This window comes from Trachemys scripta, chromosome 2 (genome assembly GCF_013100865.1).
Source record: "Trachemys scripta elegans isolate TJP31775 chromosome 2, CAS_Tse_1.0, whole genome shotgun sequence".
Lineage (NCBI taxonomy): Eukaryota > Metazoa > Chordata > Testudines > Emydidae > Trachemys > Trachemys scripta.
The window spans coordinates 187807108-187829978 of record NC_048299.1 but is presented as its reverse complement, the minus strand read 5'-3'; positions in this window follow the sequence as shown (position 1 = coordinate 187829978).

Genomic DNA, 22871 nt, shown 5'->3' with positions numbered 1-22871 from the left:
CTCCCTGCACATTCCTCTGCACTACATCCCACTTTATATTAAAAAAAAAAAATTGGGACAGCCAGGACAGGGTTTAAAAAAGGGATTATCCTGGCCAAAATGGTATGTATAGTTATTCTACATCTGCCCTCTGCAGTCTATATCACTGCCTTGCAAAATGGAGGGTTAGGGTGTCCTTCAGTCTCTGCAGATGCACCAACATCCTTACACAGGAACAGCTATCCACGTAGCATGTAACTGCTCTTTCAGGAATAGCTCAGGGAAGAAATTGAGATTCAGCAGCATTGTGAACTCTCAGGGCTTGTCTACACTTGAAATGCTACAGCAGCACTGCTGCAACTGTGCTGCTGTAATGCTTCAGTGTAGACACTACCTACACCAATGGGAGAACTCCTCCTGTTGGCATAGTTAATCCACCTCCCCAGGAGGTTGTCACAGGGTCAACACAAGAATTCTTCTATTGCGGGTTAGGTTGGCTTAATTACACCACTCAGGGTACATCTACACTACAGCGGGGAGTCGATTTAAGATACGCAAATTCAGCTACGTGAATAGCGTAGCTGAATTCGACGTATTGCAGCCGACTTACCCCGTTGTGAGGACGGCGGCGAAATCGACTTCTGCCGCTTTTTGTCGGCGGCGCTTACTACCACCTCCGCTGGTGGAGTTCGAGCGCCGATTCGGGGATCGATTGTCGCGTCCCGACGGGACGCGATAAATCGATCCCCGAGAGGTCTATTTCTACCCGCTGATTCAGGCGGGTAGTATAGACCAGACCTCAGAGGGGTGGATTTTTCACATCCCTGAGCAATGTACTTAAACCGACTTAATTTTCTAATGTAGACCAGGCCTTGTGAATTAATGGTGAGTCATGGGATTTTGGAGCCTGCTGGAGGAGCTCTTGCAATGATGCAAGAAGCTCCTTATTCCCATGATATTCAAGGCTTGGCATGTAGGCAGAGCTCTCTGTGAGATTTATGGGTCCGAGGACACAAATAGCCCATTGCCATGGAGCCCTGCTTTCATTCATGGATTGACTCCGTCTCAGTAGGAAAAGAGTGTTCTGGGGCAGTGGGAGGTATGGGAAGGGTGGAGTGGGGCAGCGGGGGGGGGGGGGCAGAACATTCTGGTGCTACAACAGTCAGAGCCTAATGCTTCTCTGCCCCAGTCCCAACTGCAGCTTTTCACAACCCTCCCCCATCTCTTTTCCCTGCCTTCCACTGACCAGGGACTTCTCCTCTTCCCAGGTCAGTGAAAGGAAAATATAATTTAAAAAAATAATTTTTAGCCATTTGGACAATTGAGATTTTTTTTTAAAACAGAATTTGTGGTAATTGGATAATTTGCATATTGATGTTGAACAAAATTATAGAAAGGTGGAAGGATTTAAAATTATTTTAGAAACGTTTGGGAATGTTTTATGCACAAATGATATATATAATTACTGTACTGAGTTAGATCTCTTCTTGGGTTAGGGTTTTTCCAGCAGTTACCAAAGTGCTTGATGTTGTGAAGACATTTTTACAGCTCACGTGAATCTTTATTAAAAATAATAGGAAATCTTGATACATCGGGAGAGTGTTTTGTGTTTCTTGGATGTTTGTTCATTTTCCAGCTCCATTTTATAGTTTTCACCCAGGAGGGGAATATAAGGGGCAGGTAAGAATTTAAGAGATGAGAGAGTCAAGACAGTAACGGGAAATGGAGGGCCAGATCCCTTATCTTAGCGGTGAGGAAAGAGTAAGTGGAGTCTCCATCTGAGCAGCCAGGGAGAAACATGCATTTTTGTGTGTCATAAAGGTTGACTCTTCAATCTGAAATTTTCTCACACATGTGGGCAGAGGAATAGAGTGTAGTTAAAAAGTCAAGACTGACTAACAACATGATGTTCCCTTAAAATCCCACGATTTTGGAGGGTCAGTCTCATAACTTTGAGGTCTAACTGATGATTTTCAGTGTGTTGAGGTTGGCTGTACTGATTGTGTTACAATTCCTTCCATGTTTCCTTTGTATTGTAGAGAGGGGAATTCACTAATTGCAGCCTTTGAAAGGGTATAGTGTACTCCTTCTCCCCTTTGTGCCTGACCAGCTTCTCAGGTCAATGAGTAGGGGTTGGCCACATAAAGGTTTGGCCCACAATTCATCCCTTCCCACCCATTTTCTCACAAGGGGAGTATTTGGGGAACCAAGGCCTTCCTTCTGCATCAAGATCTGGGTAGGCTGAATAAGGGTTGAGGGATCAGTTTACCCTCACCTACTCCCCTGTTCAGCCTACTAAGAGAGGGGGACCATCTAGCTCAAAGTACTTACCCATTCCTTTGTTTATGCTGTTGTGTCTTTGGTTGAACAAGACTCACAAAGGTAACTAGCATCCCAATAGGACAGTGTCTGTCAATGCATTTCAGAGTGGGACTGGGTCATCCTATGCTTCAGGAAATGATAAAGTGATTCTCTATTGCTAAGAAAGACATTAATAATCATAAAATGATTACAAATCCAAAACAGTTTTGTTTTGTTTTCCTTTAAATTTCAGAAATTTGATGACTGAGGTCATGAAGGGAGATCTGAATATAGAATACGAAGATACATTTTAATTGAGTTTTTGGACTATAGCAATACTGCATAAGAAATCAGCTTTTATATTAGTTCTATTTTAAGGGCTGATTACAGAGAACAATGTTGCTATCATAAAAGCAGCATCAATAACTAGTTATAAACTTATGGAAACTGTTGCCACATTCACCTGCAACTATTTATGTTCTTTACTACTGTGGAAAAGCTTTTCATGTATGTCTCCACGTTATGCTGGTATGAAACAAATCCACACATGTCATGGAATGTGGAAGAAGTATGTCAAGCAAGAGAGAGAGAAAGATGAGATTTTAGATTTGGCTTGGCGGGGGGAAGATGTGTGTCCCATCTCATTCTGTGAATTTATTGTGAAAGTTTTTACCTTAAGTTTTTTTAAAGAACTTGTTAGAAAATATTCTGCAAAACAATGTTTGCAGTTTTCCAATCTGATGATCAGTCTTAGGGCTCTGTTCACCCTCCAGAACTTGCTTTATAAAACCTAATAATCAATTTCAATTAGTTAAACACATTTTGGGGCATGATCCTTGTCTGTTTGGAAGTCAATTGATTGAATCAAGAACCGGATCAGACCCAATCCTGCAATTCCATGGAGCCAGTTGGAGACAATGGCTCCTTCAGGACTGGAACCATGCTGCAAGGAGGCCAGAGTGTGTTGGGAAGATGGTTGATAGCATTCAGTACAATGTAAATGTCTAATGTGCATGTATTCAGCTGAATTTAACTATAATCCAACCAGTTGCTCAATAAATGTTATTAGGTTCTTCGCATAACAGAACTATTCTTCCAAGAGTGAGTGAGTGAGTGTTGCGTTTTTGTTTTGTTTTTAGGGGAAGGGGAGCTGAATAATGACTCCCCTTGAAAGAGCAGGGTTGCTGTATGAAGAGAGAATGGATAGCATCTTTAATCAAGAGTTCTTCAGAAAATGTATTGGGAGCGTCAGTCTGGGATGAAATCCTGCCCAATTGAAGTCAATGGAAGATTTGTTGTCGGAATTGAACCGCTGGTAATTAGATGCCTATTTACCTGATTTTTACACAGAGAGGCAATATAGGCACATACATCAAGAACTTGAAATAGTAGCAGAGCTTCAGACAGCTACAAGGCAGAACCACATGTGTTTCACTTTAAAGATGGTCTGTGAAAGGGAAAAGAAGGGGTTTGCCCTTTTCTTAGCTTCTTTGATATATAAAGAAGACTTGGAAAACATTTATGTAACATTTATGTGTGGGGTTGTTTTGTTATTTTAAAGAGGAGTCATGTATGCCAAATCTGATCTTTACTGATTTTGCTGCAAGAATTATAGGTCTCAGATGTATATTATAAATGTAAAGATCTTTTTTCATTTAGACGGTTGAATTAACTAGGTGTTAACCAAGAATTGTAACTTACTAAAAATATCCCATCTAACTATATCAGGTTTCACTACATCATTTCATGACTTCACCAGTTGTTCAGAGACACCAGACACATGCTTCTCATGTAGAAACGAACAGGAAAAAATGACCAAAAAAGGGGTGGCCTGAGGGAGGGGTCAAGAGAAGGGGTTTCAGGCTCCTTCGTTTTATTCATCATAAAGAAGAAAACCATTTAAAAAAAATCCTTTTAGGTTTCCTTTAAAGGAGGGGGAAGGGTTCAAAAGAAAGCTTTGAAAAGCTTCTATTTTTAGAAGCAAATAAGGTGTGTGCCAGAATATATGTTGTCTGTGTTTCACTTCCATTATTCTGCATTACAAAGGATATTTGTATGAAAACCCATTTTTTTTATTTCAGAAAAATTAATCTGCTCTTGCTGCTATCTTTCACCTGAATCATAATCTTTTGTGACATCACAGTCAATTATTGTGCTGTGATTGATGCCACAAACAGAGACTTCTGATTTCAGGTGGGAATAAACAAATAAGATTATAAGAAACAAAGACTGTGCTTTTAGTATCTCTATAAAATCGAGTGCAGACAAATGTAGAAATAATACTAATTAAGTTAAAGATCTTGAGAATTTATGTGCAATGTACCACTCATCCCTAAGTATACAGTAATTCAGCCACTAATTAAGAAACCTTCACTTGATGCTACCGACTTCACAAACTGATGCTCAATATCGATCATACCATATTCTACTTCAGTTATCCACTGTCAGTCTCTTAGACCTCTCCCAATTAAATTTCCGTGCAAAATTCATTGATTCATTCACATACTGCTGAATTTCTCTGTGGGCTCAGGTGCCTGCAATATACAGCTCACAGGGTACTAAGTGCTATACTTTAACATCAGCAGTTAACAGCACCATCTCTAACTAATTTTGTGCCTGGGAGCTACCACCACAATGGTGCTGGACAGATAGAACAAACACTAGTTTGTCCATATATAATTGATGATGTCTATAGCAAACTATTAGCAAAACAAACAAACCCCTAGTTGTGTAAATGGTCAAATACAATAAGATACAATTGAGGCTAAATTGATCCTTGGGGATCCCATGTTTGGGTTTATGAACCTGGAGAAATATGGACAGGGAGTTAGTTTTAAGTGTGGCTTATTTAACTTGGTCATTTGAAGGAGCTAATACTTTTCCAACGTGTGTGTTTTCGTAGCACTGACATCCTCAGGCAATATGGCTGACCAGCTGCTTTAAAAAGAAAAAAAGTCAACAGGCATCTTTCCATTGACTTTCGGTGGTCTCTGGATCAGGACCATGAAGATGCATGTATGATTTGAGAAATTTCCCTGCATTTCTACTAACTTTATAAAAGCCCTAGAAACCTAACAACAAAGAAAAAAGTTGAAAAAATAAAATGAGAATCATTAGAATAATCGTGGGTGATTTGAAACATTGAGAGAAATATTTTACAAGTTTTTCTGTCTAGCAACCCCTGCTCTGCCCTTACCAGGTAATTGATTCAGTTAGTTAAAAAAATGCTCAAGTTTCATAAATATTTGCCGACATATTAACTCACAACAAACAGGCACTCTTTAGTTCCCCTGGGCGGAAGCAGGTGGCAAATAACTAAGTCTAGTTTCTAATTAATATCCCAAAACCCATGACTGATCACTGGAAGCTATATAAGTAAGGAAATACAATATTACTTGTTAAATATATGTGTGATTTTTGGCATTGAGAATCTAATTATAAAGGAACTGGCTACTTATTTAAGCAATAAGGGTCATATTCAATTAAAATAAACAAACAAACAAAAATTCCTTCTTATAAAGCTATGTGAGCCTCAAAACAAACTGGGTTTTTCTTCTTATTGTTGTTTACACTAGCAGGAATCTTCTATTAAACAGAGTCAAATTGTATGGATGGATATTCTTCAATTTTTCTCTTTGGTCTTTGTTTCTAGCTCTCCCCCTCACCCTTTTCTTTAAGAAAATAAATATAAGTAGATAGGAAATGAAAACTAAAATATGTGCATTCCAAATTTTCACAGCTGAATGAGATTCTGAATTACTTATACCAGCAGTGAATACTACGTATCAGTTACTTTACTTATGGTAAAGGTTGGGAAAGAGATGCAGTAAAGGAAAAGTCCAAAGCATTATTTAAAGTAACAACACTATAAAAACCCAGCATGAGCATCATTTTCTCAAAATATTTGTGACACTTTAAAAAGAAATCTTCTATCTGTTTTTTTTTAATTCCAGTGTATTCAGTTTTAAATAGATCAGTCAGAAACAAATGTAAGCAGTATGCAAAGTCTGATTTGTGTTTACAACCACCATCTGTTCCAGAAGGCACCATTGTTTCACACAGTTGTTCTGAGGATGTAGGGACATGGGGATACAACAATCTAGTCTTTTGATTCAATTGTGTCTATGTGGACACTTGTGTGCCTTTTTTTTTCTTTGCCTTCAAGATAATGTTGACATTTTACTCTGTGGACTTCATATATCTGTGGAGAAGATACTGTCACTTGAATAGCAAATTCTCCATTATTCTGATAATACTCTGACAATTTGTCCAAAACTGGGGAGAAAACAAATTCATCAACTCTCAGCCTTAAACTCCTGCATAATATATCTGGAAAGGATTCTCATTCCATTTGTACTTGAGGATAGTTTAAGAAGAATCATGTTAGTGCAAATATTCTCTCTCTGTTGCTTTCTCTGTAGATACACACATCATTACTCCCTTCCCCTAGTCTATTGCAGGGCAATAGCAAAAGCAAGGAAGGTGGTTGCACTAGCAGTGACTGTGAAATGAGGCAGATGGCACTGGGATGTTTCTTTGTCAGCACAGGTAGGATTAGGAGGATTTAAGGAAATAAGGGGCAGAAGAGTAGAGAAAAGTGAAAGCTGAATTTTGGGGGGGTAGGGAGTTTGCTTGACCTAAACTGTTCACTATCATAAAGTCTACACTTGCTGCTGTGTGATAGTAGTTGGTATGAGATAGTCAAGTGTTTCCCTGTGCTTAGAATAGAATATAATTTACATGTTTGAGATGGTGGTATGTAGACTCTGTTTATGATGACTTCAAGGCTGACTTTTTAAGGATGACAGCTGTTCTCTCTCTTCCTCTGCCCACAGTAAAATCCCATTGTGGAAGCCCATGTCTGCACTCTCACCCCTTTTTGGAAGGGCTATGAAGCCACTTAATTGGAGTTAATGTTGGAACATTAATCTCAGATGGAAAAGTCCAGTAAATGTAAGTCCATGTCATGCAACTGTTTGAATGAAAAGCCCCATTAACTCAGTGGGACAAATCACACATACATACTGTAACGTAAATCTAGATTTGCAGGATTGAAGCCATAATGTAAATTTCTTAGGGGTTAACACTGAGTACTGCCTGCTCCCACAGATCCTTAAACACACACTGTTTGCAAAGAAAGGCTCTTGGGAGGCAGGAGGGGGGTCGGATGATTATGGGCTTGGTTCAGTTCCTTTCCACTTGCTAATTTTTGGGCTATCCAGCAGAAATTCTGTTTTTGTTTTGTTTTTTAACACCTCACTGCTGTGTAGCAAAAGGGACTAGGCCCTTTGCCGTTATGGTAGCAAAATGTGGATGTGGAGTACCCATAAACAGGGTCGGCTCCAGGCAGCAGCCGAGCAAGCCTGGGGCGGCAGATTGAACGAGGCGGCATTCCGCCCAATCCTAGGGCGGCACGGCCGCTTTTTTTTTGTTTGTTCCGCTCCAGCCGCCCTGTGGGGGACAGCAGCGCGGAGGACGGGAGCGCCCTGCAGCAAGCCCGGCAGGGCAGTCCCCATCCTTCCCTCCCCGCTGACCAGAGCGGAGCCCTCCCGGCAGGAGGCAGGTGGCGCGGCGGGAGGGGCTGCGTGGCAGCGCCCCGCTGTAGCCCTGGCCGCCTCCCTGCTCTCTCTCTCTCTCTCTCTCTCTCCCACCCGCTCCCTCCCCCTTCCCCCCCACTAGCTGGGTCCCCTGCACCCATGCCACAGGTTTTTTGTTTTTTTTTGCTTCGGGCGGCCAAAAAGCCAGAGCCGGCCCTGCCCATAAAAAAGTGCTTTTAGCATCACATGTTGTTCAAAGTTTTTGTTTTCTGTGCACAATTTAACCAGCCTTTTCCATGCACTGCCTGCTTAAATGACTACAGCCTGGAATCAGTTTTTTCTAGTATTTGTCTCTGCAGTGTTGGAAACAACAAAACATGTAGTTAAATAATATTTTCATGAAAGTGATCTTAAATGGAAACAGACTTATTTCAAATCTTCTTTGAAATGTTGGCTCCATTCTAAGAGGGGATTTATTCTTCTTTCCAATGGATCCTTTGATGTTGACCTCACGTTACATGAGATCAACCCTACAGGAACATTCTGCAAAAGTTTCTGCAAATTCCAGGATTCCTTATTAATTACTTCCTGTTCACACTGTATTCTCCCCTCATGGTATCAGTTTAATAATTGACTAATATAACACAAAGGTGAAACACATTTAAAACGACTTCTACCATGTGCATCTAAGCAGTGCAGTGTGCAAAGAATGCTAGGTCAGGGTTGTGCTGCCAATATTTTCAGTTTTTCTCTGACACGCATAAAAAATCTCTTAGCCTATGATAAAGGCCACGTAATAGAGAAGCATGTGCTTTCAGAGTGTGTTTGGGTGACCGTGAATGAGAGAGCTGAAGAATGTATTAATTTATCTTTCTATTTATATCAGACTAGGAAACTCAGGTGAAGAATAAATTACTAAGTTTTAAAATGCATTCTATTTATGCCAGAGACTAGAAAAGTTATCTCCTGGGTAAAACTGTAATTAGTCAATTTTTGGAATTCATATTAATAATGTATCAAAGAGACCACTGTGGTCTACTGGAGAGGTATGTGTAGTAATGAGGCAATTTTTTGTTTAAATGAGTATTGTCGCTGATGCATTAGAATTTCTCTGAAGGAGTCATTCCTATATATCAGTCAAATGCATATTTATACACTGTGTATTATACATTCTTTTATTTAAAATGCAAATTAATATAACCTTTTGAGATGTTCTCTTTTTGATCCATTTGCAAGCAGCATTTACTGACAGTTATCAATAGTGGTATTGGACATATCACAGTATTACCCTGACCTTAGAACTGGAAATAATCATAGTGTATCATGCGCAATACCATGTTAGCTTTTGAACGGCAACTGTACACTGGAATTTCTAACCTATATACAGAATAATATTCTGCATATTACACATATTAAACTTTACTTTGATTTGCAACTGAGGGGCTTAAAGGAATGGTAATGTCTGGGACCGGGAATCTTTACATTCCTGATTTGAAGGAAACCCCACCCACTAGCTTCCCAAATTGTTTTTCACTGTTGCCTGTTTGGTGACCTATGTGAAATGATTGATGATCTCTACCAATTCCTGCTGAACAGATGTCCACACCCCAAAAGCCACCTTCATGATTTACTTTCTTGTTGGCACACTCATTATAGTGACTCAGGACTGTATGGGCATGGAGCATGAACTACCCTCTGTCTCCTAAAGTGCTCTTTCTAAGACAGGGTTAAATTATTGATTACTATAAATAATGTTTTCCCCTTTTTATGAACTTCTATCTGAAGCATAAAGTGCTTTATAAGGATTAATGACCTGACCCTCCTCACCTTCTGCGATGTTGATAGCTGGCATAATTATCCTATTAGTTAGAACAGCATGGGAAAGTTTGACTGATATATGAGCAACTCCGCCAAAGTCAGTGGTTTTAAGCAAGAGTTGCATTTGGCACCAGGGCTGCTGCTATTCGCCTCACTCTACAAATACAGGCAATAATAGCAGAGTAAGAACAGGTGGTTGGTTTTTTTATGCCCATGAAGAGATTCACCTGACATCAGTACAGACACCCGCAGAGGTGCTCAGGACGTCACAAAAAGTGTTTAGGATAGTTGAGCCCATATCCACTATAGATGCACTTGACTGAAGTGAAAGGAAGAGTTCCCAAGGACTGCTGCAGTGATATATGCCATCATGTGCCAGCAATGCCCCTCTGCCATGTACATTGGTCAAACCGGACAGTCTCTACGCAAAAGAATAAATGGACACAAATCTGACATCAGGAATCATAACATTCAAAAACAGGTAGGAACACACTTCAACCTCTCTGATCATCAATAACAGACCTCAAAGTGGCAATTCTTCAACAAAAAAAACCTTCAAAAACAGACTCCAATGTGAAGGTGCAGAACTGGAATTAATTTGCAAACTAGATACCATCAGATTAGGCCTGAATAAAGACTGGGAGTGGTTGGGTTATTACAAAACCTAAACTTAATTTCCCCAATACTAATTTCTCCCTACTGTTACTCACACCTTCTTGTCAATTGTCTGTAATGGGCCACTCTCTTACCACTTCAAAAGTTATTTTTCCTTTCTTGGTATCCTGCTGTTAATTGATTTATCTCGTTAGACCTATCTAACACTTGGTAAAGCATCCCTATCCTTTCATGTATTTATACCTGCTCCTGTATTTTTTACTTCATACATCTGATGAAGTGGATTCTAGCCCGTGAAAGCTTATGCCAAAATAAATTTGTTAGTCTCTAAGGTGCCACAAAGTCACCCCGTTTTTTTTAAAAAATGCTATAGTGTATAGCTACTTCCTTTCTGAGTTTGCTAGAGGTACTAAACCCTGTCCTCTGCCCCAGTGGCAGCTGGGACCACAGGAAACAGACCTATAACTCTCCTACCGAATTAGATAAAAGTTACAGATAAAGGCGGAAAAGTAAATATTTCATACTTAAGCAATTTTAATGAAGTTTGTTTTGATTCATGAAAAGGTAAATAATGTGCATGTGTAACTAAACAAAAATCTCACCTAGGTAGAAGAAAAACATGGTCTTGAGGAGGTTTCTACCAATTAATGATTATTTTCTAAGACAGAAAAGGAAGTTATATAAAAACAGAAAACGAATTTGTTTCATTGATTGTTTCTGTTTTACAGCCTTAGGGTCAATGTAGGGACATTGTCATTTACGTTTTTGCAGATGCTTCTTGAAAAAGGAAATGCAGCACTTAAACCTAAACATTTGTTTTGATATATGTGACACTTGGGGACCTAAAGCAAGGCACTTAGGTAATATAAATTGCACTGTAAATCAGGCTTGCAAACCACACATTGGAACCTTTGGTACCTTTTTTAGTTTTGCTAAAGCTTTTTCAGGTTGGTTTGCAGAATGATTTGTTGCCTTTTATTGTGATACACTGGAATGCATTCCTTTGTGCATTATATATAAAACCTTTTGATTGCCACAGTCTACATTTTTTTTTGTTTATAAGGCAGAACAGTAATTTCTTCACCTACCTATCTTAATGTTAAATCCACATCAAATTAATGTAATGTCCAGGGGCACCTGGCACAATCAGGAAATTTGCTAGTTGATTGTGACTGGATTGTAACAGGTATATCCTGATCGCCACCAGTGCTAGTGCAGAGATAGAACCACAGTGCATATTCTGTTTAAACAATTTGTCACTATCAGTGGAAAGCAGTTTGGGAGCAGGAAGGGGGTATTATGAATGTTTAGTTTTGTTTCATCGGTTAGGCTGTGCCCTTTTACCATCAGAATGACCAGACAAATCACAAATGACCACTCTATTTTAAGGTAAACCATGGTATATCACTGTGTTCAGTAAGGGAGTTCAACTACTTTATCAAAAAAATAGCATTGAAGGTGTCGTAACTATAAAGGGAAGGGTAACAGCTGTCCTGTGTACAGTACTATAAAATCCCTCCTGGCCACAGACTCCAAAATCCTTTTCCCTGTAAAGGGTTAAGAAGCTCAGGTAACTTGGCTGGCATCTGACCTAAAGGACCAATAAGGGGACAAGATACTTTCAAATCTTGGGGGGGGAAGGTTTTTGTTTGTGTTCTTTGTTTGGGAGTGTGTTCGTTCTCGGGACTGAGAGGGACCAGACATCAATCCAGGTTCTCCACGTCTTTCTAAACAAGTCTCTCCTATTTCAAACTTGTAAGTAAATAGCCAGGCAAGGCGTGTTAGTTTTCCTTTGTTTTCTCAACTTGTAAATGTACCTTTTACTAGAGTGTTTATCTTTGTTTGCTGTACTTTAAACTTAAGACTAGAGGGAAGTCCTCTGAGCTCTTTAAGTTTGATTACCTTGTAAGGTTAATTTCCATACTGATTTTACAGAGATGATTTTTACTTTTTTCTTTAATTAAAAGCCTTCTTTTTAAGAACCTGATTGATTTTTCCTTGTTTTAAGATCCAAGGGGTTTGGATCTTGATTCACCAGGAGTTGGTGGAAGGAAGGAGGGGGGATGGTTAATTTCTCCTTGTTTTAGATCCCAAGGGGATTAGATCTGTGTTCACCAGGAGTTGGTGGGAGGAAGGAGGGGGGATGGTTAATTTCTCCTTGTTTTAAGATCCAAGGGGTTTGGATCTGTACTCACCAGGAAATTGGTGAAAGGTTTCTCAGGGCTTCCCAGGGAGCGAAAAATTGGGAAATGGTGGCAGCGGAACCAAAGCTAAGCTGGTAGTTAAGCTTAGAAGTTTTCATGCAGACCCCTACATTTGTACCCTAAAGTTCAAAGTGGGGATCCAGCCTTAACAGAAGGAGTATGGTACTATCACATTTCCGGATAATCTCAAGGGGGTTATATATGGTGCACGTGACCTCTATGAGAGCCATGCTCTTCTCTTTCCTTCCTTCCTTCCTTTTCTCCTTCTTGTTTGCTTTCCTGATGTGCTCTTCTTGCCCTCTTTCATGTCCCTTATCCCCTTCTTTTAACTCTTCCCACTCCTATGCTACTGTCGACTCATCCTCTCCTGCTTTTCACCCCAACCCTGGCATCCATAGTACATTAAAAAAAGACACAAAAGCAATATTTTATTTAAAAAAAATGGAAATGGCATCATGTATGCTCTCCACCATGGTGCTCACTCTGTTTGTATGCTGTATCCTTTCCCCTTACTCTTTCTCCGTACTGTCTATTGAGATTGTGAAGTCTTTGGAACAGTGCCCAGATCAATGGGGCTTGGATCTCAGTTGGACTTCTAGGTGCTAATGGAGTATAAACAATAAATATCACTTAACAGTACCCTGCCCTATCCCTGATCTCCAGCAGCATGTAATGAAGTGTGGATTTTGGTAGCATTTCCACCTCTGCTTATTCTCTCTCTCTGCTTCTGCTTCCCTCTGCTGCTTGTCACCACCTTCCTACTCCAGTGAGATAGGCCGAACTACTTTTGAACTCAACTCTTCCTACTGTCAGTAGTAGCTGTTTCAGGGCTCTACAGTGCCATGGACCCCAAAGCATTCTCACAGAAGGATATAAACCCTGGGGAATGGGTCGGCAATTTCCCTAAACTCAGTCAATCTATGCATGCTTCTTAAATACCCATCAGGGAAACAATTCACATTTCCCAGTATTATCAGTCCATGCAAGAAAGACTGTCACCCTATGTGATTTAATAATGAAATACAAGGCTGAGCTTAAACCTTTGCCCCTTTAATTGTAGCTGTAGCACATCTAATTACTAGCGAGAGATGTAGAACTGATAACCCTGCTTCCTTCGTGAAAGGGTTAAAGAGACTTTGGAAGGCTTACTTCAGAATTTCTTAGCTTTTGTGAGTTTGTTTCAACCTTAATGGTATTTTAACACAGTGTTTGTGGTTAATTATTTAAGGGCTGTTACTTTAAAGCCTCCATATGAATGACCAAAGCCAAAGGTGCATGTGTGCTCTCTCTGCCTGCCTGCATTAAACCAAGAGAACTATTAGAATATGATTGGCTCTGAATAGCTAAATAGCAATTCTCCTCTAATGTTGGCAATAGAAGTCATTTGAAGCATTATTTGAAGCATTCATGGAGTGGAACTTTTATCTGGAGATTTAAAAATGCAGAAATGGATAGCATTGTTATGATTTTAAAACCATTTATTTGAAGATAAGCTCATTCACAATGCATGCTTATTTTTCCATGATATAAGCATGGTTTTTTTTAATCTCTCTCTCTCTCTCTCTCTCTCTCTCTCTCTCTCTCTCTCATATGTATGTATGGAGATATATCCTTAAGTATGAAAGAAAAAGAAATGTATGAGAAAAAAAAGACATAAAAATCTGTGGTTTGTAGGAGTGGAGTGAGGAGTAGGCAAAATGTTGCAAATAAAATTGCTATTTAAATTGTCTCTAATTTTATCTATGGTTACAATAAAACCAGATTGTTATCTATCAACATAATTGTAATCCATGATGATGAACAAATAGATATATTACATATTTATGAGGCATAACTTAACCTGATTAATATTAATTTGACAGCATGGCTTTTGAAAAATGTCTTAGACTTAGATTGTAACTATTGAGCCCCAGAAATAAAGGCCAACTCTAGATTTCAGTGTTTGCTACAATTAATTTTATTTCCAGTTATTTATATATGCAATTTTGCACACCAATTGTTTGATGTGCACAAAATGAATAGCTAACTGGATTAGCTGGCAAAGATCTGCCAGCTAACTTCTTTCACTAAAGCAATATACTGAATCTACAGAACTGGGCCTTCTATTCATTCTGAATAATGAACACCGTCAGGTTGATTGGTGGTTTTATTTATTGATTTATTCCCCCCTCCCCCTCCAAATGTGGACTGATAGTTCTCACTGGCATCAACGGGAGCAGTGACTGCTCAACACCTTTGAATAATCAGGCCCTAAGTGTCTGAACTTGATTCCCCAAAATAGCAGACATATCTGAAAATTTTGGCCCAGGTCTTACCAAAAAAAGTCTCTGGCAGATGAGGGGAAAAGAAAATTTACTTTCAGATCTCTTTACTTTCAGTCCGGTACTTCAACCACTAGCTCATACTTCTTTAGATTGTCATATGTTTGTGTCACGCTTCTAAGTTTAACTTATTATTTATCATGACATAGATGATCGATTTACATACGGATTTTAAAAGACAATATGTCGCCTTGAGGCGCTGATGTTCTACAATACTTAAAATAAACTGCTACATGGGCGGCGAGGGGGGAAATCCCTGAATCAAATCTTTCCTCTGAGATAATATCACCAAATTTAATCAGCCTAATGCCTACCACAAAGCCTCTATTGTGAAATATTCTGAGTTCCTAAAAAAGGGGTCTTTTTACATGGCTGCTTTGTTCATTGGGAGCACTAGTAGGATTTAGTAATTTTAGATTTTAGTTACTTTTCATACTTAATGTTGGTTGAAATGTGAGATCCCAAAGGTACAATGCAGAATCTATTGTAATACATGCCCTTTTTATAGTAAGTCTAGCTTGCTTTGTTATCCTCGGATGAAAGGAGACAAAATCTCTTTAGTTGCTTTGGACTATCTTAAATGATATTGTGATTAATATTGGAGCTGCTCTGCAATAATTTAGGAATATTATATATTGGCCTATTTATTGAAATGTTTAACAGGAGCCTGTCAGTAAGAACAAGCAGGAAGGAGAAAGAAGCGTTCAGGATAAGTCACTTCTCAGCAAATACTTGCGTTGTTAAAATATAATGTCAGGTCAGGAAAGGCCTGTGAACACAGGAGATGAAAAGTAAGTGGGCAGGTTTTAGAGGGTGTCTTTTGAATCAGACTGAAATGGGGCAGTCACTGAGTGTGTCTGAAGGAGATAGATATGCCTTGGTTACCATCAGGGCATAGGTGGTGGGTATAATAGGCCAGGGGAGCCACTGATCCACTACTTTTTTGAGAGCATGGACACCTGGACCATGGTGGCCCCACCTGCACTTTGCCCCTGAGGTCCCCTCCTGCTTTTCCTCTGGCCCCACCCACGCTCCGCCTCTTCCTGTCCCTGCTCCGCCCTTATACCGAGGCCTTCGCTGCTTCTCACTGAGTTCCTCCTCTCCTCCCCTGAGAGGCCCCTGCCAACCACCTCTCATTCCGTTCCTCCCTTCTCCACCCTTCTCCCCCATGGCTCCTCTGCTTGCTGAGTCCCGACTCTTTCCTCTCCTCCCGCCCACAAGGTCCTGACCACTGCAGCTCGCTGAGTGCCTCCACCCCTCATTCCCCATGGTCCCCTGTCAGTCGGGGGAGAGGAGATAGAGGGACTCAGTGTGACAGGAGCCAAGGGGTGTGTGGAGGAGAGGAGAGATTCGGTGAGTAGTGGGCAGTGGGGTCTCAGGGGAGGGGAGGTGGAGGGACTCAGCTTTCCCTATGGCCCCCTGCCACTTGGAGGAGTGGAGGTGGAGCATGGGCGGGATCTCATGAGGAGGAGGCCATGTGTGTGTGTGGGGGGGGCTCGGTGTGAAGCACGGGCAGGGCCACAGTCTGGGTGCCGGGGGAGCTTCTGGTGCTCGGGCCAGCCTCCCCAAATGCCGGAGCCACACACCGCCCAGGCATCAGGGGATGGTAAACCTTTGCATAAAATAGACGTGTATATGTATCCTGATCAGTGGAACTGGAGTCAGAAGGCCGGTGTTTTCCGGAGAGACTGTTATTGATGGAATGCCAGGAAAACAGGGAAGTGGAGGAGTTAGGCTGGAACTCAACCATATGGACAGAGCAATGCACAGGGCTTAATCATGTTTCACTTGTTCAACTTAACCTGCAATCTGCTTCACACTTTGTGAATGAAACATGGTGGCAGTGCCTGAGTAATGAGTTCTCTAAAGGGCAGCTGCTTGCAGTGCAAGTCATGGAATTCAATCTGAAGTGGACACAAACCTAGTCCAGCAATGGACCTGGTGGAAGGAGGGGTTTGAGCAGTACACAGCTGGAAAGTAAAACTATTATTTTACCTTATTGGAGAAGAAGGCACAGAGGTCCGTAGTATTCTGAAACTCCCCACTGCCTCAAGCCTCACAGCAGTCCTAGGAGCCCTGGAGAATCATTACTCCCCAAAGTGGAACAAAGTTATGGAGACACACAGTTTTTCTATAGAGACCAATTCGAAGGGGGTGGGATAGGCCCCTATGTTACAGCCTTACACAGACTGGCTGCTATATGAAATTTGGGGGACTTGACAGACTCCAAAATTTGGGACAGGATAGTTTGCAGCACTTGGGATCACCACTTATGGGAGCAGCTGCTCTTGGAGGGCAGTCTCAAATTAGAGAGATACTTAGACATGGGGCATGCTGTGGTAGCCTCACAGAAAGTTTGAAAGCCATAGGAGACACAATTTCCCAAGAAGTACATGTTGTGAAACAGCAAAGGAGAGCAGGTTGCCAGAGTGAGATGCATTTACTGTAGCAGAAAACATGAGAAAGTGCCCTGCACTAGGGCAGCATTTCAAGGAATGTGGCAAGTTCACCCATTTTAGCAGTGTGTGCAAAAGTAGAGGAATGTCCCAGGAAGACTTAGTCAGAATTGTACAAGAAGAGGTCAGCACATCAGACAGGGGTGATGACTTCTTGATTCTGTTCTTGAGTCTGAGAGAATATCAATTTCAGGCTGCTGGGACAAGAAAGCAACAAGAGACAATATCGACCTCTCTGCATGCAACAATATTATTAGGGATATGCCCTGTGCGATTTCAGCTGGATAAGAGGACCTTCCACAATGTAATACCTCAGGGAATTGAACACACCCATGGCAAAGAGAAGTTGCAATCTAATAATGCATGATGAGAGCATAATGCAGCCTGCAGGAAAATATGATCTCATAGTAACTTACCTGAAAAATAACAGAGGACCAACTAAAGTTTGTGGTAGTGAATGGTAAACACCACAAACCCCTCTTGGGGAATGCAGTCATATAAGCCAGGAATGTGACCAGAGTGCAGCATAAGAATTTTATAACTGCCATGTAAGAAGCAAAAGGGGGAGGCCCATGGACAATGGAGACAATTTTAAAATCCTATTAGGATGTTTTCAAGGGCAATGGGTACTTCAAAGGAAAGCTGTGACTGGAAGAAGATCCCACTGTGAAACCTGGATACTGTTTACCATGAAGGAAAATTCCAGAGGCACTACATAATCCAATACACAAGGAGCTCCAAAGTGTTCAGAAAAGGGGTATCCTAGTACCTGTAGAAGCCAGTACAGTCTGAGTAAGCAGCATTGTTGTGCTAAAGAAACCATCTGGCCAACTTCACATCTGCGTAGATCCAAAGCCACTGAACAGAGCATCTGAAAGATGCTACTATCTCTGAACTCTCCAACCCCAGAATCTTTACAGTCTGAGATATGAATGTTTTGACACAAAGCTCTGTATAAAGAGTCCAGTATTATGACAATCTTTGAAACACCATTTGGTCACTACAGATGGCTGTCCATATAGATGAGCGTAAGTCAAGCACCAGAGGTGTTCCAGAGAAGACTCACCAAAGTACTAGAAGGAATGCCTGAGGTGAAAATAATGAAGATGATATCCTTATTGCAGGCGAGGGGAGCAATCATACAAAAGCTTAATGAGACCATGATAGAAAACTACAAACTTTTTTACAGCAGTGCAGGGACAAGAACATAAAACTCAACCCAGAAAAAAATGTAACTCAGACAGCATGAAGTCACACACATTGGATATATGCGCAGGGGGACTGAAAGCAGATCCAAACAAGATCATGAGATGACATGACATGACATGACATGACATGACATGACAGCTTCAGTGGATGTGAAAGAGGTACAGCAGTTAATAGGAATGAGATTTTCTGTCCAAGTTCTGTCCACAACTGCAGTAGCAGAACCCATACATCAGCTCACAATGCGGGATGTTGAGTGGGACTGGGCAGGTCCCAAAAAGCAAGGGTTTGATATGCTGAAACAAAGGATAACGGTTACTCTTGTCCTCAAGTAGAACCAACTAGAGAGCCACTCCAGCATGATGCATTGAAGAAAGGATTCAATGTAGCTTTCTTGCAGGGACAGCTGGTCACTAATGCCAGCAGAGACCTATCAGAGTGTACATCTATACTGGCAAAGTTACAGCACCGCTCAGAGATCACTGAAGGGAAACCGCTGTTGTGTGTTCACACTGGCAGCTGCCTGTGCAATAGCGTGTTCACACTTGTGGTACTTGCAGAGGTGTTCGGAGTGGTGCACTCTGGGCAGCTTCCCACAGAGCACCTCTTTCTTTTCTGCTTGTAAGACTTGTGGGAAGGTGGAGGGGGTCACGTGGCATCCTGGGTCCTGTCCCAATGACCCATGAAGCATTGTTTTGCATCTCAGAAATCTCTATGCTTCTGTCCGCATTTGGCGCCATCTTTCAACAGTTTGTGTACTGCACACCCTGCCTCTTCGGGCTGTAGGAATGGATCCTGAACTGCTGACCAGTATGCTGCTCACTCTGACCAACACATCACGAGTGGCAGTGGAGTTATTCCTTAAACTACAAGGGCAAGAGGAGTGTGACACTGAACTCACCACACGTAGTAGCTATGACACGAGATTGCTTGTGGCATTCATGGAGGTGCTCAGCACAGTGGAACACTGCTTTTGGGTTCAGGAAACAAGCACTGAGTGATGGAATCATATCGTCATACATGTCTGGGATGACGAGCAGTGGCTGCAGAACTTTTGAATGAGGAAAGCCACATTCATGGGACTGTGTGATGAGATCGCCACAGCACTGTGGCACAAGGACACGAGAATGAGAGCTGCTCCATCATTGGAGAATTGTGTGGTGATTGCACTGTGGAAGCTGGCTATGCCAGACTGCTACTGATCAGTTGCTAACCAGTTCAGAGTGGGGAAAGTCGACCTTTGGACTCGTGTTGATGGAAATGTGCAGGGCCATTAATCGCATCCTGCTCCAAAAGACCATGACTCTGGGCAACAAGCGTGACATGGTGGATGGCTTTGCACAAATGGGCTTCCCTAACTGCAGAGGGGCGATAGATGGCATGCACATTCCAATTCTGGCACCAGACCACCTAGCCACTGAGTACATTAATCACAAGGGGGTATTTATCAATGATTCTCAAGGTGCTTGTGGATCACAATGGGCATTTTACAGACTGTAGCGGGGTGGTCACCCCGCTCCGCTCCAGAAGGGTTAAAAACAGCCCTGAAGAGGGTGCTCCAGAAACTGGAGAGCTAGTTCCTGGAAGTAACCAGCAGGAGGCGCCGCCGGGTGAGTCTGCACCAGCTTACACAGACATTAACGTAGGCTGGTCCTGAAAGGTGCATGACGCACGCATCTTTTGGAACACTGGCCTGCTCAAGAAGCTACAAGCAGGGACTTTCTTCCCGGACCAGAAGATCACAGTAGGGGAAGTTGAAATGCCCATTGTGATCCTGGGCTACCCCTTAACTCCCTGGCTTATGAAGCCATACACGGGGCAACTTGACTGCAGCAAGGAGCTGTTCAACAACAGGCTGAGCAAGTGCAGAATGACTGTTGAGTGTGCTTTTGGCCATTTAAAAGTCTGCTGGCAATGCCTCTATGGGAAGCTGGACCTGGACGATGACAATATTACTATGCTTATAGATGCGTGCTGTACGCTCCATAATATTTATGAAGAGAAGGGTGAAAGCTTCACTCAGGACCACAGAGGCTCAGCGTCTGGAGGCTGAGTTTGAATAGCCAGAGACAGGGCTATTAGAGGGGCGCAGCGCGGGGCCATAAGGATCAGGGATGCCTTGAGGCAGCAATTTGAAGCTCAAAGCCACTAATATTTGTTGCTATGCAGGGATTGCACTGCTTGCAATGCTAGAGATGATTGGTGCACATGATGCAATAAGGGGGTTAACATAATTGTATGTTGCTTTGCAGTGCTCTTTTTGTTTCAATTAATACAATAAGATTGCTTTCAAACCAACACAATTCTTTTATTAAAAGAGAAGAACTGGAGGAGAGAGTCAAATTAAAAAATACATCAGCAGGGAGGGGGCACTAGCATTTGGGGTGCGGCATTTTGGGTCCTTCGGCAGTGGCCAGATCTTCGGCCGCCCCGGTAGTCATCGGCATTTAGGTGGAGGGAGTTGGGGCAGGGGGGCACGGGGAGGGCTGCCTGCAGCAAGTAAGGGGGGGGCGGCGGCACACAGGGGAACTCTCTGCCCCAGCTCACCTCTGCTCCGCCTCCTCCCCTGAGCGCGCTGCCCAGCTCTGCTTCTCTCCCTCCCAGGCTTGCGGCACCAAACAGCTGATTGGCGCCGCAAGCCTGGGAGGTGGGAGAAGTGGAGCAGCGACGGCGTGCTCGGGGAGGAGATGGAGCAGAGGTGAGCTAGGGTGGGGAGCTGCTGCACGGCTCCCTGGGCCAGGGGGAGCTGCCGCGGGGGGGCACCTCACGGCGGGGGGGGTAGGGTGCTGTCACGGGGGGGCGCCTTAGGGCAGAGAGCTGCCACAGGGCTCGGGGAGGGGGGTCGCAAGGTGGAAGTTTCACCTAGGGCGTGCCCTTGCACCCTCCCTGCCAGGACCGCTCCTCCTCCTGGGACCTTCTCTCCCCCTAATGGGTTGCACCGGCCCTGGGTCCTGGGATGGCTAAAGATTTGTGTATGTCCAGGGATCATATCCAACCTTCTTCTTTGGAGTACAATGCAGCGGGTACTGTACTTCAGCAGGGCCAAACTGCAGAGGGATGGGTGTTGAGTGAAGTGAGTAGTGCACTCAATTCCTTCCTTCAATTTCTGTTTCTCAGCGGTGGAGTGCATCATAACCTCATGGAGAAAGTCCTCCTTAGTTCTTCTTGGCCGCTTTCTAATTCTGCGCAGCTGTTCTGCCACCGATAACAAAGCAGGAGGCTGGGCTCCCAAGGTCATCTCTGTGAAGTTTAAATGCAACATTTTACAGAAGCAGTATGGTTTGCAACTTACACAACACTGATTCAGTGCTTTAAAACACAGCCAGTACTCTCTCTCACCTTTCACTAACTGGCTGACCCCAGGCAAGCATACCTGAGCCATAAGACCCCAAAAATGGTGAGTAGCTGCAGGGGCAGGGTGAATCACCCTTTCCGGACCCTGCTGTACACTGGGCACGTGGCTCTTGGAGAGAGCCAGCACTCTAGGGGGGGCTTGATAATCATTCCTGTCCCCACATTTTCCACAGGATGTGATCATTATGGATCATTATCTTGCTGCTGAGGGTGAGCAGAGAATCAAGGGAAGATCATCTCCAAGCCTGTGCCCCTGACCCCTCTGCAGCTCGCCTCTGTGCAACAATGGTGACAAAATCTGATGGACATCAACAAGGCTATAGAAAAGGACAATACAATACAAGTAGAGTGGCCAGAAGAAAAAAAGCCAAGTACCAGAAAAAGCAGAACCATATTTTCAGATTTAAAGAGGAGCTGAGTGTGCAGGATGGAACCATAGTTAGAGGACAGAATGTCATCCTCACCCCATTATGTAAGGAAGTCATGCAATAAATGCAAGTCTCATACCTGGACATTGACAGCTGTCTTTAAATAGGCTTGAGAAAGCTCACTGGTGGGGAATGAACATTCAACTCCACACCTTGATAGAAGGGTGTCACACTTGCCGGTTGTGTGGCACCCACTAGCAGAAAGGCTGTTACCACATGAGCTGCCCACCTGACCACCAACATTTAGAGAAAGCAGGCACACTAGTGCAACAGGTCAGTCAAGGACCTATTGGCCATGGAGAGAGGCACTCCTGTGAGGATCTATCCATTAGAGAGACATAGAGTGGATTAAAGGAGTCATGATGAGCAGTGGTCCTCAGGTCATATGAGGTGACTAGCAAGAGGGACAAGTGAGCTGAAGGAACAGGATGCACCTATGAACAGCAGACACAATCCCCAGAGAGAGCCTATAGAGATTGTATGGCTAGCTGTCAGAAGCAACAATAATGTCATGGCATCGCATTTATTCTCTTGTGGCTATATAATCCAATCTGTGAGAAGGGAGGTTGCACAGGAGTATATAGGTTCCCACTGAATACATGGCATGATGATTAGCCCTTTTCTTTATCTGCCTGTCTCAGAATGTTTACAA